The following is a 16971-nucleotide window of genomic DNA, read 5'->3' as shown; positions in this document are numbered from 1 at the left end:
TGAGACTAGAAGTTACAGAGGAGATGCAAATTGACATTGGAAGAGAGAGTTTCTTCACCCTGTGTTGCTTATATCAGTGAAACCACAGGTGGGGAAGGGGAGAGGGAGATGAGAAAAAGAGTGAAGGAGGGGAAGAAGGGAGGGGTAAGGAGAGAGACAGAGAAACAAAGACAGAGACAGACAGACATGGGAAGGGAAGGGAAAGGGAAAGTGGAGTGAAGGAAAGAAGGTCCTGAAGCACTGTGCTAAATGCTTTGCAGATATTATCTTATTTGATTCCCACAACAACCCTGTGAGGTAAATGCTGTTATTATCCCCATTTTACAGTTGAGAAAACTGAAGTAGACAGAGTTTAAGTGACTTCACCAGGGTTACATAGCTAGTAAGGACTGAATTTGAACTCAGGTCTTTCTGACTGCAAGTCCAATGCCCTGTGCCAACTAATTGTCTCTAGCAGCTTTGGGGGTGGGGAGGTGGGGATGAGGGTGGTGAGCACATTGGGACCCAAGAGGTAACACACCTGTTCCTCCTGGCAGGTAAAAATGATTTCTCCCTCCATACATTTTCCTGGAGCATTTTGTCTGACCCTTCCTTTACTCCAATCACCTTCAGCCTTAAAGATATGTACTTTACTCTGTGTACCTGTTATAGTCTCCTTGAAGGTAGTGATGGTGCCATTTTTCACTTAGTAAGTCTTAGGTGTTTAATCTGATCAAGCTGACTGCCCTTCCACACTGGGAGCGTGCCTGACATAACAGTAACCCTGACGAAAGGGAACGACCCAGAGTTTGGGTGGCTGTATCTGAAAGAGGGTAAAGGGCAGAAAGCCCCACCTCCCTGCCCCGGGATGTCAGAACCTGGTGCCAGCAAGATCTCCCTCTACTCCATTTCAATAAGTGGAAATAGTAGAGAAAGCATCCTGGGTATAAGATACAGTGAACAAGAGTGGAGATGGAAAAGCAGTAATTTGTTTGGGCGGTACTAAGTAAACCACAGACAAGAAAGATCGGTTACCTGAATACAGGGTTTGACTCTGGCCCCACTCTTTTTACTTCCTGTCCTCCTCCACTTCTACCCCAAGGATGCTCTGATTACCTTGAAGAAGTAGAAGAACTGCTCTTCTATGTCTCCCTCATTCTTAGGGGCCCAGTGACTAGCACCCTAGTTCCATTTAATCACTAAACATTGGATTAGCTTTTACATAGGGATACTCACTTCAAAGACACAGCAAAAACAAACATTTAAACATGTCTCCCATTTCAAACATTTCTCCCTTCCCAATACTTAAAGGGCATAATCCCTCCACATCCAACCTCAATCTTGTGGGAGGGGTGGGGGATTAAGCTCACAGTTTCAGCTCAAATTCTAAAGACCATTAATCCCACCAAATTCAATTCCAAAGCCAGGATATTTGTTCCTCAGAGTTTCACTGCTAGGTTTTTTATAACACCCCACCTGAATCTCTGGACTCATGTATCATGGAGGTTTGTGCTCCTGAGCTGGATCAGAGACCCCGCTCCCTGCACCTAGAATGGAAAATAATGAAAGAAAAAGCCAAAATCCCAGGACCATTTCTCATGGGCACATGGCCTAAATGGGGAGGTAGGGAATGAGGGTCCTTCCCATTTACTCCATGCTCCCATGGGCCTTGAATGAAAAAGTCACTTTCACCCTCAGACTTAAATGCAGGAAAAAGAACCTTAAATGACATCATCCACATGAAAGGCACTGGGGACTCATTTCCGGAAGACTGGTTCCCAGTACCTTCCATGTAGATGATGTCATCTAAGATAGCCTAGGCATGTGCCAAATCCCCGTTACATGAGATTGCTTCTTTCTGACTCCAGCAAACTGGAACAATGTTAATGGTCATTAATGGTTAATGAGGATTGCAAATTTAGCTCCAGTGTTGTACATACATACATACATACATACATACATATTTATATGTATATGTGTACATGTATTATATGTGTGGGATACAACCCCTGAAATAGAATAAGATTTTTTTTTTTTTGCTTAGGCAATTGGGGTGAAGTGACATGCCCAGGGTCACACAGCTAGTAAGTGTCAAGTGTTTGGTCTGAGGCCGGATTTGAACTCAGGTCCTCCTGACTTCAGGGCCAGTGCTCTATCTACTGCACCACCTAGCTGCCCTGAGATTAATATTTTTGTGTACTCTCCAGGGTCTATTCCCTATCTCCTAATCCCTGTAATCCCAAACTATCTCTTTTCCTTGGTACAAACCCTATTCGAGCTCAGCCCTCTGCTCTTGATCCCTTTTTCCTTCCCTTTACCACCTCACCCTTTCCACTTATTGTTGTTTAATCATATCTGACTTGATTTTATAATCTCTCTCTCTCCATATACACACACACATATGTATATATAAACATACATATCTACATATATATAATTTGTAAATTTATGTAGTGTATATATATTCTATAGATAGTTTGTGTATATATATAGTTTATATGTATGCACATATTTGTTTATATGTGTGTATATCCATATATAGTTTATAAACAGCTGTTTGCATGTTGTCTCTCCTGCTAGATTGTAAACTCCTTGAAGTCATGGACTCTCTTTTGCCTTTCTTTGTATCTCTAACACTTAGCATAGTGCCTGGTGCACAGTAGGTGCATTTAATAAATATTTATTGACTTGACTTCAATACTTATGATAATAACCCTTCTAACACCTTGGCCGCTTGGTTGCTCAGTCTCTTCCACTCCCATCACCTCTGTCTCTACCACAGTCATTCGTGGGGTGATCACATTTTAAACATTGTAACTATTCCACCTCCAAATCTTGAACTGTGAAATTCTGCTCAGTCTAAACATTTAATCACCTGCCAAATATAAGGCATTGGGCTAGAAGCTAGGTATAGGAAGGCAAAAACAAAGCAGTCCCTGACCAAGGGACCCTGTCATTCTACTGGGAGGATACCATATGTGTATATACATAACAAACACACACACATATGTAACTGCCAGATAATTTGAGAACAAAGAGAACGCTAGCAATTGGGAGTATCAGGAAAGACTTCCTGTAAGAAGTAGCAAATTCTCCTTTTTTTTTCACCACAATCTCTCCACCTCTTCCATGACCCCATTTCTCCCAAACTTGTTCTTTGCCCCATTCAGAACCTCTGATCTTTTGATCTCTCTCTGTTTTCCTAATCAATCATCCTCATTCTGACTTCTCTTCCTCTATTCACCATGTCAATATTAGAGTTAACCATTTATTTTTTAAAAAATTTATTTTATTTTCAATTCATGGAACAAACAAGCATATCCACAACACAGTACAATAAAAAGATGATTGCACATGAAACTGCTAATCTACCACGTACAACTTGCTATTCTCTCCAAATATACAACAAAGTTATCATGTACATTTCTTTTTTTCTTCCCTCTCTTCCCCTCCTCTGCCTTAGAGAAGGCTACCATTAGATACAAATATGTATGTGTGTGTGTGTATATACACACACACACACACACACACACACACACATTTTTTTTTCTACAGTCAAACCCCATCTTCTTCCTATTTTCCTTTCCCTAATAAACTTCAACCCTTGCTAATCTCCACCATCTACCTCTCCCATTCTTACTCCCAAATCAGATGCTTCTAGAAAAAGTCAAGAAATGTGTAGACTGAGTCTACTATGAATTCGTTCTTTCTGGCTTCAACTAAGCCCTCATTGTGGCTGCAAGACAATCCTTTCAGTCATCTGTTTCACTTACCAGAACACTATCTGTAGCAGCTGTCCAAAGCTATCTTCTCTTTAAGCCCCCAATTCTATAACCATCTACCCTTCTCTCTTAGCAGCTGACCCTGTCTCCTACTTTATAAGGAAGACTGAGGACATCCATCTTAAATTCTCTCATATTCCACTCCCACACACACATGCCTCAAAGCCTCTCTTGTGACTCATTCTGTCTTTATCCTATCTTCATTCTTTTCCATCTCAGAGGATGATGTGGCCTCCCTCTTTGCCCAAGCTAATCTTTTTACTGGTGTCCTTGTTTCCCTCTCCTCACATCTGCTTAAAAAAAAACAACCTTGCTCATTTATTTATTATTTATTCTTCCATCTCTCCCTCGCTACTGGTTTCTTCCACTTAGCCTACAAATGTCTCCCCTCCCCACTTCTTCCTTAACAGAAAATCGTTCCTTTCACCAAGCTAACATCTCAAGTTATAATCCTCTTCTCTCCCTGCCAAAGTTTCAGAGAAAAAGCAGTTTATACTTGCTATTTCTACACCCTCACCACCCACATACTCTTAAACCTATTGCAATGTTGTTTGTTTCTATCATTCTGCTGAAACTTCTCTTTCCAGCAATCTCTTAATTAATAATAATAGATCAAATTTTGTGGTTGTTCAGCCATTTCAGTTGTGTCCCACTGCTCTTGACCTCATTTGGACTTTTCTTGTCATTTCTTTCTCCAGCTCATTTACCGATGAGGAAACTGAGGCAAACAGGGTTAAGTGATTTGCCCAAGGTCATACAGCTGGTAAGTGCCTGAGGCTAGATTTGAACTCAGGAGGATGAGTCTTCCTGACACCAGGGCTGCCACTCTATGTACTGTGCCACCTAGCTGCTAAATTTATATGATGTTTAAAGATCAAATTTATATCATGTTTAAAGGTTTGCGGAACATTTTACATACATTTAATCCTCAGCAGCAACCCTGAGATGTAGGTGTTATCCTCATCCTACAAATAAAGAAACTAAGCCTGAGAGGTTAGGTGACTTAGCCTGGATCAATTAGCTATTTAGCATTTTGGGCAAGATTCAGACCTAGGTTCTCCTGACTCTGAGTTCAGGACTGTAACCACTATATCATACAGTTTATAATGGCCTTTTTTCATTCTTCCTCTTTCTTGTCCTTTGGCACTGTTGACCACTCCTTCCTTCTTCCTACTTCCACTCCCTAAGTGCGGGTGTTCTTGCTCCATCTTTGACCACCTTTTCTTGCCTTTGTAGTCTCTCTCTTGGTAACTTCATCCACTCCCCTAAATTTGATGATCATTTCTCTCTGGTAAACTTATAAATGTACAGAACCAGGAGGCAGTTAAGTGGCACAGTGGATAGAATGCTGGGTCTAGATGCAGGAAGAACTGGGTTCAATTCTGACCTCAAATATTTACTAGCTGCGTGACCCTGGGCAAGTCACTTAACTGCTCTGTGCCTCAGTTTCTTCAGCTATTAAAGTAGGCATAACAATAGCACCTACCTCCCAGGGTTGTTGTAAGAATCAAATGAGATGATGTTTGTAAAGCACTTAGCACCGTGCCTGACACACAGTAAGGTACTTTTAAAATGTTCGTTCCTTTTCTTTCCTTCCTCAGAGCCTCAATTCTCCATTTCTAACTGACTGTTGTACGTATCTTCCTGGGTGTTCTGCTGACACTTCAAATTTATCATAAGTGAATTCGTCATCTTCCTACCCAAAGCTGCTCCTTCGCATACCTTCTGGATTCCTATTGATAGTACTACCATCTTCCCAGTTACATAGACTCATAGAGTCATCTCTGACACTTCCCTCTTCCTCCTTCCCTACATTCATTCAATAAGTGATAAGTTCTCTCTTCCACTTCCACAATATTGTTTCTATTCACCCCCTTGTTTTCCCATCCCCTTGCAATCCCTTGTCTCCTTCCCAGGTTAGGCTATTCACCTGAACTATCAGAATAAACTAACTGAGTTCTCAGCCTCCAGTCCCTTGTCCACATACTCTTCACACTGCTCCAAAAGCAATTACCCTAATGCATAAGTCTGATCACATCACTCTTTTCCTTGATCAATAGCCTTAAGTGACTCTCCATTACCTACAGGATAAAATTCAGTTCATCCTGGCATCCAAAGCCTCTCATAGTATGTTCCCAGCTTACCTTGCCAATCTTACTTCACATTTACGTTCCACATTATTTTCCCCTTTATATCTTGTCTTAGCCTTTACCAATCCTATTATTTTTGCAGACTGTTATAAGAAGCATTGTAGTATAGGTGAAAGAGTGCTTGACATGGAGTGAGAAAACCTGGGTTTGAAGCCAGGCATTTTCTACTTGGATCTAGGAAGACCAATGATGTTTTTGTGATGGGCAGGGAGTTTGTTGCTAGCAAGTAGGCATAGTAAAGGCAAGAACATGCACCAGGTAGTGGAGAAGCATGACTGGCTCTGCTTGCTTTCTTGCTTCTAAGTTCATCTGTATGCCAAACAGGGAGGATGTTGGGAACAGGTTTTACCTCAGTGTCCAAGGCCCCATACTGCTCCTATGAAGTTTCAAGAACACAAAACATTGTTTTAGCAATGAAGACTCACAATCATGGAATTAATAGGAATTAAGAGGACTTTCTTAATCATAAATCAGATCACTGCCTGGAACCAACGACCTTGAATCAGCACCAGACAAAGGCAATCAAAAGAATGGACTTAATCTTGGCCTGGGCTATTCCATTGGTTATCACTGGATGAGCGGTCGATCACAGCTCTCAGCTATACACTGAAAAAAAGTCATAGCGCTTCTTTTTGTGGTGGCAAAGAATTGGAAATTGAGGGAATACCCATTGACTAGGGAATGGCTGAACAAGTATATGATTGTGATAGAATATTATAAGAAATGACGAGCAGTTGAATTTCAGAAAAACCTGGAAAAACTTACATGAACTGATGCAAAGGGAAATGAGCTGAACTAGAACACTGTACACAGTAACATAACACTATGTGATGATCAACTATGACTGACCTGGCTCTTTTCAGCAATACAGTGATCCAAGACAATTCCAAAAGATTCATGATGGAAAGTGCTGTCCACATCCCAAGAAAGAACTAATGGAGTTTGAATGCAGGTAGATCATGCATACTATTTTCACTTTTTTGTAGTTTTTTTTTCCTTTTGTTCTATTTCTTCTTTCACAACATGACTAATGTGGAAATATGTTTACACCATTGCACAAACGTAACCTATATCAAGTTGCTTACTATCTTAGGGAGGAGGGAGGAGAAAATTTGTAACTCAAAACTTTATTTAAAAATGAATGTTAAAAATTGTGTTTATATGTAATTGGAAAAAAAATATATTATTAAAAGAAAAAAAAAGTCATAGCTCTCCCTCCCAGAGAGAAGTTTTATATCCAATGCATCCTGGTAGACGGTATCTGAGAGAGCAGAAGACAGCCCTAAAAAAACTAAATATATGAGGTAGGCCTGGCCAATGATAATAGAGAGCAGTTTGGCGGCCATAAGACCAGAGGAGATGTGCTGCACAGATCATGCAATGGAATAAGATACTATAACCAGCAGAAAGCTGCAGAAATCAGTATAATGACATCACCAGAGGACATCAGCAGCTTTGCTAAGTCTGAAGCGTGTGTTGTCCCAGCCACATGTGTGCTGTGGTTATATATGTCCTTCCATATGTGCCCTGGCCACATGAATCCCTGACGTGTGTGCTCTCCCTACATGTTCCATGGTAACAACTGTTCTTTTCACGTGTGGTCTCCTAAATTGGTGTGCAACAACCTATGGGAAAGTACACCTCATGTGGGCATGGGAGGAACTTTTCTGGTCTTTTTATTTGATCTACTGTTCGATTGTCTTTTGCTTTGAATAACGTGTCTTCTGTTTGGTAAAAAGTAAACGCATCAGATGGAGACTTGAGCTAGGATTTTGAGTGTCGATTCACAGAGTATCTTGAATCTAGGGTAGCTTTTCTGGAGACGCCCTCTTGATCAATCAATCAAGAGCGAGCATTGATTAAGCTCCTATTGTGAGCTGGGATCTGTGTAGGTACTGAGGACACTAGTACAATAAGTGGAATAAACCCTACTGCAAAAAATTTACATTCTAATGGGAAAGGCAACAAGGTTAATATAAAGATACAGAACAAATGCAAATATATATATATATATATGTATATACAGAATATATTAGAAAGGATTAAAAGCAAAGTAATTTAATAGTAGGTGATTTGAAAGGGAAGGCACTAGCAATTGGAATCAGGAAAGACTTTATGGAGAAAGTAGTGCTTAAGCTTCGTCTTGGTGAAAAAAGGGGATTCTATGAGGCGAGGTTTAGGAAGGAGGGTATACCAGGCATGAGGAATAGCTACTGGAAAGGCACAGAGATAGCAGATGGAATGCCAAGTGTGAGGAGTTGAGAGAAGGCCATTGCAGCCATAGCATAGTGCTGAAGGGAAGAGGAGAGGTAATTTACTAACATCTCATGAGGCTGCAAAATAAAAAAAAGTTTGTAAAGGGGCAGCTAGGTGATGCAGTGGATAGAGCACCAGCCCTAGAATCAGGAGAGCTGAATTCAAATTCGGCCTCAGACATTTCCTAGCTGTGTGACCCTGGGCAAATCACTTAACCCTATTTGCCTCAGTTTCCTCAGCTGACAAATGAGCTGGAGGAGGAAATGGCAAACCACTCCAGTATCTTTGGCCGAGACATTTCAAATAGGTTCAAGAAGAGTTGGACACGACTGAAATGACTCGACAACATCTGAGTCCAGATATGAACTCAGGTCTTCCTGACTCCACATTCAGCATTCTATCTACCATCTTCCATCTAGCTGCCTAGGTGTCTCAGAGAGAAAGAAACACTAATTCCCTTGTTAAAGTTATTGGCAGCAATTGCTATGTTCCTGCATCACAGATCAATTACCTTAATCCCTGATTGTGGTCACAGTATTGATCTGGTTGAATGATATAGGGTCTGGTGGTTCAACCAGCTCCTGTTTTGTCCGTATCATGCCTTCGTGCTCAGTTACATTCTGAAGGAATGAGTGCCTTTTTTTTTCTAGACCTGTGATATCATTATATGAGGAAGTTTGGTGTGGAAACTCCCACCCCCAAGGCAAATCAGCAATTTGTCTGTAACTCATAGTCTTAGAAAGATGCCTTGGACAGTGGGAAGTTAAGTGACTTGATCATGGTCACACAATTAGTTTATAGCAGAGGCAAGACATGAACCTTGGCCGTCCCTACTTTAAGGAAGATTCCAGCCTGCTGCAGCACTCTACCTCTCAAGTAGGTATTTTCATTCCCATATAGATCATCTGTATTAAAATTTATCACCCATGTGGGTTTCACCTAGCTTGAAACACCACATAAATGAAAAAAACATTTAATCTGATGAAGAGTTGGCTCTGAGGAAGAGTAGGCAATCTTCCAAAACAAGTCAGAAAAAAAAATAATAGTTTAATATCTATGAATTTTGCTTAGTCTGGAACTCCATCAATCTAGACAGGAAAAAAGACCAATAGACCTCATTAACCATGGGTGAAATGACAAATGGACCCGGTAGATAAACATTACCTACTCTGAAATTACTCATTACAGTTTTGTGAAAAATGCACACATAGCTTTTTCAAAATTTCTATAACCTTTTCTTAAAACTGCAAAATATTTTCTTTTAACTGTAACCTTTTTACATTTTTCTGGAAAGAGATTTCTCTATATGTTTGCATGCCCAATTCCTTGGCAATCTGAGGTAAAGTTGTCCCTAGGATCCCTGATTACGCAACACTTTAGGCAACACAGAATTATGACAAATAATTAATTTTTCCTTTGTACTTTGCCATACACTCTTCTGCATCCTTCAGCTCCTATTAAAATATATCTGTCCTGTGTCCCATTCCCTCAGAGACCTAAAAAATTAATAATTGCAGTTGAAAGTTTAATGATCCAGGAAATGAGTTACATGCTTCTTAACAATGGCTGTCTGTGGACAGTATAGTCCAAAGGAGTCCTTCTAATGGTGAGGACTCCAGGCACAGCAAGAAGCCAGAGTTTTATTTGGACTGGAGAGTTCTTCCAGGCATATTGCAGGGTTTAGATCAGAGTTCCTGTCCAGAATACAGCTGAGCCTGTATTACACCTCTGTTTTAGAACTGGATTTGATGAAATGAGACCATGCCTTAGGTATTCAAGTGGATCTGAGACCTCCCCTATTGGGATAGTCTTTCATTGCGATGCTTATCATAATCCATACTCGCCTGCCCAGGCAGTGTGACTCTTGTCTATGTCTTCCATTACATTTACCACAGGTATCCCCTCCCTTCTACCCCAACCCAGTTTCCCTGGGGCTTTATTCACTTTCTCCTGATACTACAGGTATGTAAGCAGAACACCACCTTCCTTTTTCTCCATGAAACCACTCTTGCCCATCTTTTTCAGTCATATAATCCCCTGATGACATCCTTTCCTCCTCCAGGTTCCTTTTTTGTTACATATTGCAGTCTGCTCACACTTATCGCATGCTTCTCCATTGCTCTCTGTGTGAGATTCATTTACAGTTCCTAAGAGATCATAATTTTCCACGATCCTCAGTTTTAATACAATAGCAGCAGAATATTGGTGTCAAGAAGATGGACCATGTCATCACCATAGCAGTGTCGAAAACTTTTGGCAACATATGTCTCTGTTTTATATCTCACCTGTTATAATCAGAGAGTTGTTTAGCAAGATTATCTCTGCTTCTTTCAAGGAATCTTGAATACCTTTGACATATATATGGAACCTTTTTGGAAGAGAAACTTTTAGGTGGGGTTTTGTTCTGCAGCTAGGTGGTATAGTCCTGAATTCAAATCCAGCCTCTGACGCGAGATCATTGTGTGACCCTGGTCAAATTGCTTGATCTCTCTGTGCCACAATTTTCTCAACTGTAAAATGGAGATAATAATAGCATTTACTTCCAAGGGTGGTTATGAGCATAGAATGAGACAATATTGGTAAAGCACTTTTCAAACCTTAATGTGTTATATAAATGCTAGCTATTATGAGGCAGCTAGGTGGCACAATGGATAGAGTGCTGGAATTGGAGTCCATAAGGCATGAGTTCAAAGCTTGCCTGAGAAATTTGCTAGCTATATGACCCTGGGCAAATTATTTAACCTCTCTGCCTCAGTTAACTTCTCTATAAAATGGGGATAGCAATAGCACCTATCTCACAGGGTTATTGTGGATAATCCAATGAGATAAAGTATGTAAAGTGTTTTGCAAACCTTAAAGCACTAACTTTATGATAGCCACTATTATTATTACCAAGTTAGATTTTTTTTTCAAAAATCAAAAAATAAGAAATCCAGTAGGATCTTGCATTTTCTGTCAGTTTTCTGTCAATCAACACACCAATAGCCAGCAGGACAATGACCCTGGATTTGGGATCCTGCTGTATGATTGCAAAGGGTAGAAAAATGGAGCCCCCACCTTCACACTACAATGGAGTCCCTTATTTCATACTGTCATGGCTCCTACTCAAAAGAAGCAAGCTCCCAGGATGCTTCAGGGCAGGTTGACCAAAGGGAATTTCAAATGAAGCTAGTTAGATATTTGGGGACTGGAAGCTGAGTTGGACCTGGTCTCTTCCTGACCTATGACCAGATAATATTTCATAGGACCATAGGATTTAGAATTGCAAGGATACTAATGGTCATGCAAAGCGTTAGATTTGGAGCTGGAAGAATTTCTTCCAGCCTCCCTGGAGGGCAAATCAAACTCAATCAAAAGCTAGAGGCCTATTTGTTAGTCATTTTGTAGCAGGAATCCTTGTTTGGAAATAAGTTGATTCAGGAATGGGGAGCCTCCAGCCTCGCGGCCACATATGGCCTTCTAGGTCCTCAAAGTGTGGCCCTTTAACTGAATCCAAACTTTACAGAACAAATCCCCTCCCAACCTGGACAGTCTCCGTTTCTGTAACCAGGCCTTTTGACTTTCCAATGGTGTCAAACTCCAATAGAAATGGAGGCCCCTAAACTGTACCTCAGAATCCCTAAGGGTGGCATATTGATTTAGAAAACTGCCCACTAACATTATCCATGATCTATTGTATTTTTATTTATTTTATTAAACATTTCCCAATTACACTTTAATCAGGTTCAAACTCAGTTTGCCACCTCTACAATACACCACACAGCCTCTTATCCTTGCTCCTTAGTCCCCTTCAAGAGGCCAGGGGCATTTCTAAATAGTTACCAGGCATTGGGAAGGGGAAAAAAATCCTTGCACCTGTTTTTAACAGCCCTGAACACTTGAGTTGGCCTGCACTTAGCACTTAGTACAGAGTGATAACCCCCTTCTCTTGTACTCTGCCAACACTGCAAGCACTACAACAGGTGTTAGCTGGAAATTACTTACTACCATGTACTTATTCTCTAATTGGTTGTTACATGCAAATCTTGCTTGACCAAAAGGATTATATTGAGTGCAGAGACATATGTTCTACTACTTCTTACTACCCACTCCAAGCCCCATAGTGCCTGTCACTGCATTGGATGCAGAATAAGTATTCAATAAATATTTTTGATTTGGCTCTTCTCATATTGTTTGTACATGACCTTTGAAAAGAAGCAAAATCTTTTCTCTTTTTAAAAAAAATATTTTTTCTTGATATCTTTGATTCTTACATCACTTTCATTTCCAAATATATCTTTCTCCCCTCCCTTCCCTTCCCCTCCTCAGTAAGCATCCTTTGTAACAAAAAAAAAATTAATAAAGAGAAGAGGAGAAGAAGTCAGTTCAGCAAAATTAACCAACACATCAACTGAGTCTGACAATATAAACAATGTTTTGTACCCATTGTCCAGCATCTCTCCAGTGAAGGGAGGAATTCCATTTTCTCATTTCTTATTCAGAGACATTATGAAAACGTTTCATTATAATTATTCAACATCCAATTTCATTTTTTTGTTATGCTGTCCATTTACATTATTGTCATCATTGGGTACCTCATTTTCCCAGTTGTTTTTACTAATCGGCATCAATTAGTATGTCTTCCCATGCTTCTGTGAACATCTCATATTCATCAGAGAAATGTGGTTCAGTAAGGGGGAAAAAAACTTTTGTTCTCAAATGAGGTTCAGACTTTACCTCTGATATTTACCACATGAGGGATGCTGCATGTCACTCTCTGTGCTTCAGTTTCCTCATTTTTAGAAGAGGGGGCTGGTCTAGATGGACTCCATCATTGTTGTTCAGCTGTGTCCAACTCTTCGTGACCCCATTTGGGCTTTTCTTGGCAAAGATACTGGAGTGGTTTGCCATTTCCTTCTCCAGCTTATTTTACAGATGAGGGAACTGAGGCAAACAGGGTTAAGTGTGCCCAGGGTCACACAGGCAGCAAGTGTGTGAAGCTGGATTTGAACTCAGGAAGATGAGCCTTCCTGACTCCAGGCCCAGCACTCTATCCACTGTACCACCTAACTGCCCGATGGGCTCTGAGGTCCCTTTTAGCTCTAACGATATGATCCTATGCATTCAACTCATCTCAAGTCAACATTTTAAAACTGACCACTAAGTGCTCTGCTAGATATTAGGCATACAAATAAAAATACGAAAATGCCCTCAAAGAGCATGCATTTGTTCAACTGCAGGTCAGTTTGAATTTAGGCCTGTTTGAATTCTATTTCTTCTTTCTTCTAGTGCTCAAAGGTGGCAAAATGAGTGGAGACATGGAGATTAATAACAAAGAAGAGAGAAAGAGCAGCAATGGTTCCATAGAGTCTAAAGTCCTTGAAGAGTGCTGAACTTTGTATTTGTAACCAGGGGCTTAAGTATATATAACCAGGGGCTTTGTATAAGACTCTCCTTGTTGGTAGAGACTGATTACTCAGTGCTGCAAACCAGCACGAGGTGTGAAGTTGGCGACAGCTTGAGAGAAGAGAGATCCTTGTCTTCTGGTTTCCCCTCTGAGAGAGAAGACACATGGTTCCAAATTTCCTTCATAGAGAGATCTCTGAGGGGAAAGAAAAGACTTTAGGAAGAAGCTAACATGTAGAAAAACCTGCATTTCCACCACACCACTATCCTTAGTGTTCCACCCTGAAGACTTCTGGGAATTTCCCCTTGGGTGAGAACTGGAAATTCTCTCTCTCTCTCTCTCTCTCTCTCTCTCTCTCTCTCTCTCTCTCTCTCTCTCTTTTCTCTCTCTCTCTGTCCCTCTCTGTCTCTGTGTCTCTCTATTTGTCTCTCTCTTTCTCTCTATCTCTGTCCCTTTGTCATTGTCTCTGTCTCTATATTTCTCTGTCTCTGTTTCTGTTTCTTGTCTCTGTCTCTCTCTGTCTCTCTGTCTCTGTCTCTGTCTCTGTCTCTCTCTCTCTCTCTCTCTCTCTCTCTCTCTCTCTCTCTTTCTCTCTCTCTCTGTCCCTCTCTGTCTCTGTGTCTCTCTATTTGTCTCTCTCTTTCTCTCTATCTCTGTCCCTTTGTCATTGTCTGTCTCTATATTTCTCTGTCTCTGTTTCTGTTTCTTGTCTCTGTCTGTCTCTGTATGTCTGTCTGTCTGTCTGTCTGTCTGTCTGTCTGTCTCTCTCTCTCTCTCTCTCTCACTCTCACACACACACACACACACACACACACACACTCCCAGTGGGAGAGTTCATTCACTCTGTGCATTGTCCCTACATTCTCATCTGTTTAACTTCTCTAATTTCTATTTACTGCCAGTTTGGATAAATGAGTTCATTTGTCATTCTCTACATGTGGTCTTTGTGTCAGTGGCTTTTAGTGGGATGGAAAATAGTTTGGGGCACTCCTTCCCCACTAAGGGATGTAAGGCAGCTAGGACCACACAGTGGGTATAGCACTGAGTTCAAATCCTACCTCAAGCACTTACTAGCTCTATGACACTGGCCAAATCACTTTAATCTCTCCATGTGCCTCAGCTATTTCATCTGTAAAATGGGAGGATTGGACTCAGTGACCTCTAAGATCCCTTCCAATTCTAAATCTATGTTCATACTATAAGTCCAAGATGGGAACTTTCTCAGGAGATTATTCTTGCTATCCTGAGGATGACCATGGAGGTGTGGGTCAGCTATACAGCAGGCCATCTACAGAGCTGGCAGACATCTACCTGGGACAAGATGAATTGTTTGATGAAGAGAGAGTTAGAGGCCTAAGGTATAGACTCAGGCTCACCTGGGCAGCACATGTACTCATTACTCATGAAAAGTTCAAGAGAGAGGCTCCCAAAACAGAAAGAGAAGTTGCCTGAGGAATTCCAAAGGGTATATACTCACTCATCGCTGCTTGACTCCATGGTCAATCTTAATTCCATAGTTCCTCCCTCCTCCCCACCTCCCCACTGTGTGTGTGTGTGGGGGCAAGGTAAGGAGGAACTGCATGAGCAACCAGACGCCTCTGGTTGAGCATGCTCTTTAGCAAGGGGCAGAAAATTCTATTCCTTCCCCTACAGAGCCAATCAGTCAACAAACAAAACTGTGTGAAGTGTGGCATTATGTGCCTGAAATAGCTAAGCACTGAGGCGTTGTGCTAAGTGCTGGGCCAAAGCACATTCTGTAATGGGATGGCTTCTATTACACTTGTATTTCAATGCAAATGTCCAAAAGCAAACTGCCACCAAGTACCAGTTTTTAAAAAAAGCCAAATGTTCCAGACTTTCACCAATGTTTAAAAGAAATCCGAAGTTTGATTTTTCTTTTATTCTCAGTGGGATGGGATAGAGGAGGGTGGTGGGCTTGGATCTGTGCTCATTGAAAAAAATAAAATATAACTTAAGAAAAGAAAAGAAACACAAAGACAAATAACTAAAGTCAAAGTAAACTTTGGTAGTGTATTTCCCAACAGCCAAAAAATTAAATAACTTGTAATTTAAAATATATATTGTGTATAATAAATACATAAGATATAACTAAATATATAATATATAATATATAACTAAATATGTTATATATAATATATAACTAAAATATATATTATATACAATATAGATTTAATATATTCTGTAGAATATATTAAATCTATAATTAAATATATTATCTATAGCATGCATATATACACACATACATATATACATACACATACACACACACACACACACACACACACATACACACACACACAGAGTCATCCCTTTCTTGTTAAAGAAGCATTTCTGTGCCTGATTCCTCCTCACTAGAGTCAGTTTCCTCAAAGGCTAGATCAATGGTTCAAAGCTATCTGAAGACTGGCTGCCCAGGCAGCCTTTATCTCTATGACAGAGGCCTTCCTATCATATGTGCTACATACTGCATATGTCCTGCGTTTCTGTCGGTCCTTTATTCTCTCCTTTTAAGTGGGCAATTTAACTGTCCTTTTGTTCAAATGTGGTTTCTCAGTTCTTTCCAATACTTCACAGAGAGAATATTCCTCTGTTTTTCTGTCACCTCTTTCCAGTATTGAGAAATAGGCAGAGGTGACTGGGTTCTTTAATCATGAGAAGCAAAAGCTTCTTGAGGGATTCATCCAAGGTTTTAACTTTTTTGTATGCTCTGGGTCTATGGCACATCTGTGTGGGAAGGCATTCTTATTTACCAGCAATAAATTTCAAGAAAATATTAAAAGGAGAGCCCTTTACAACAATACTGAAAAACACTGGATAATGTGTTTATAAATTAACTTACCTAAAATACACATGACAACTATAAACCTGTAAGACTATAATGACAGAAGGAAATGAAGCAGAGGCATTCAATGTGCATGGATGGGTTAGATTAATAGTGTATTAATTAAATGAGAATATTCCCCCACTCAGTGTATATATTAATGTAATACCAAGCAAGCTGTCAAGAGATTTCTTTATGAAACTGGATCAAATGTTGCAAAACTTAATGAAAAACAACCAGACAAGAATAACAGGCATACATTAGGGACCAAACACAGACAGTGCTGATAAAGGTGCCCTTTCACTCTAAGATTTTAAAACATATACAAAGCAGTTATCAACAAAACAATATGGTAAATGGGGAAAAAGAGAGAAACAAGATACATGAAACATCTAACCATAAATTTACACCAAAAAATTAGTCTTAAACTGATGGAAAATAAAAACTGGGGAAAGGATTTATTACATAACAAATATATGTTGAAATAATTGTCAGCAACTTGGAGTGACATGGATTTAGATCCACATCCTATGCTATATACCTCAACAAATTCCAGCTAGATGACAGATTTAAACA

Source organism: Phascolarctos cinereus, unplaced genomic scaffold (genome assembly GCF_003287225.1).
Source record: "Phascolarctos cinereus isolate Bilbo 61053 unplaced genomic scaffold, phaCin_HiC Scaffold_3;HRSCAF=262, whole genome shotgun sequence".
NCBI lineage: Eukaryota > Metazoa > Chordata > Mammalia > Diprotodontia > Phascolarctidae > Phascolarctos > Phascolarctos cinereus.
The sequence above is the reverse complement of the archived record's forward strand: the minus strand, read 5'-3'. Positions refer to the sequence as shown.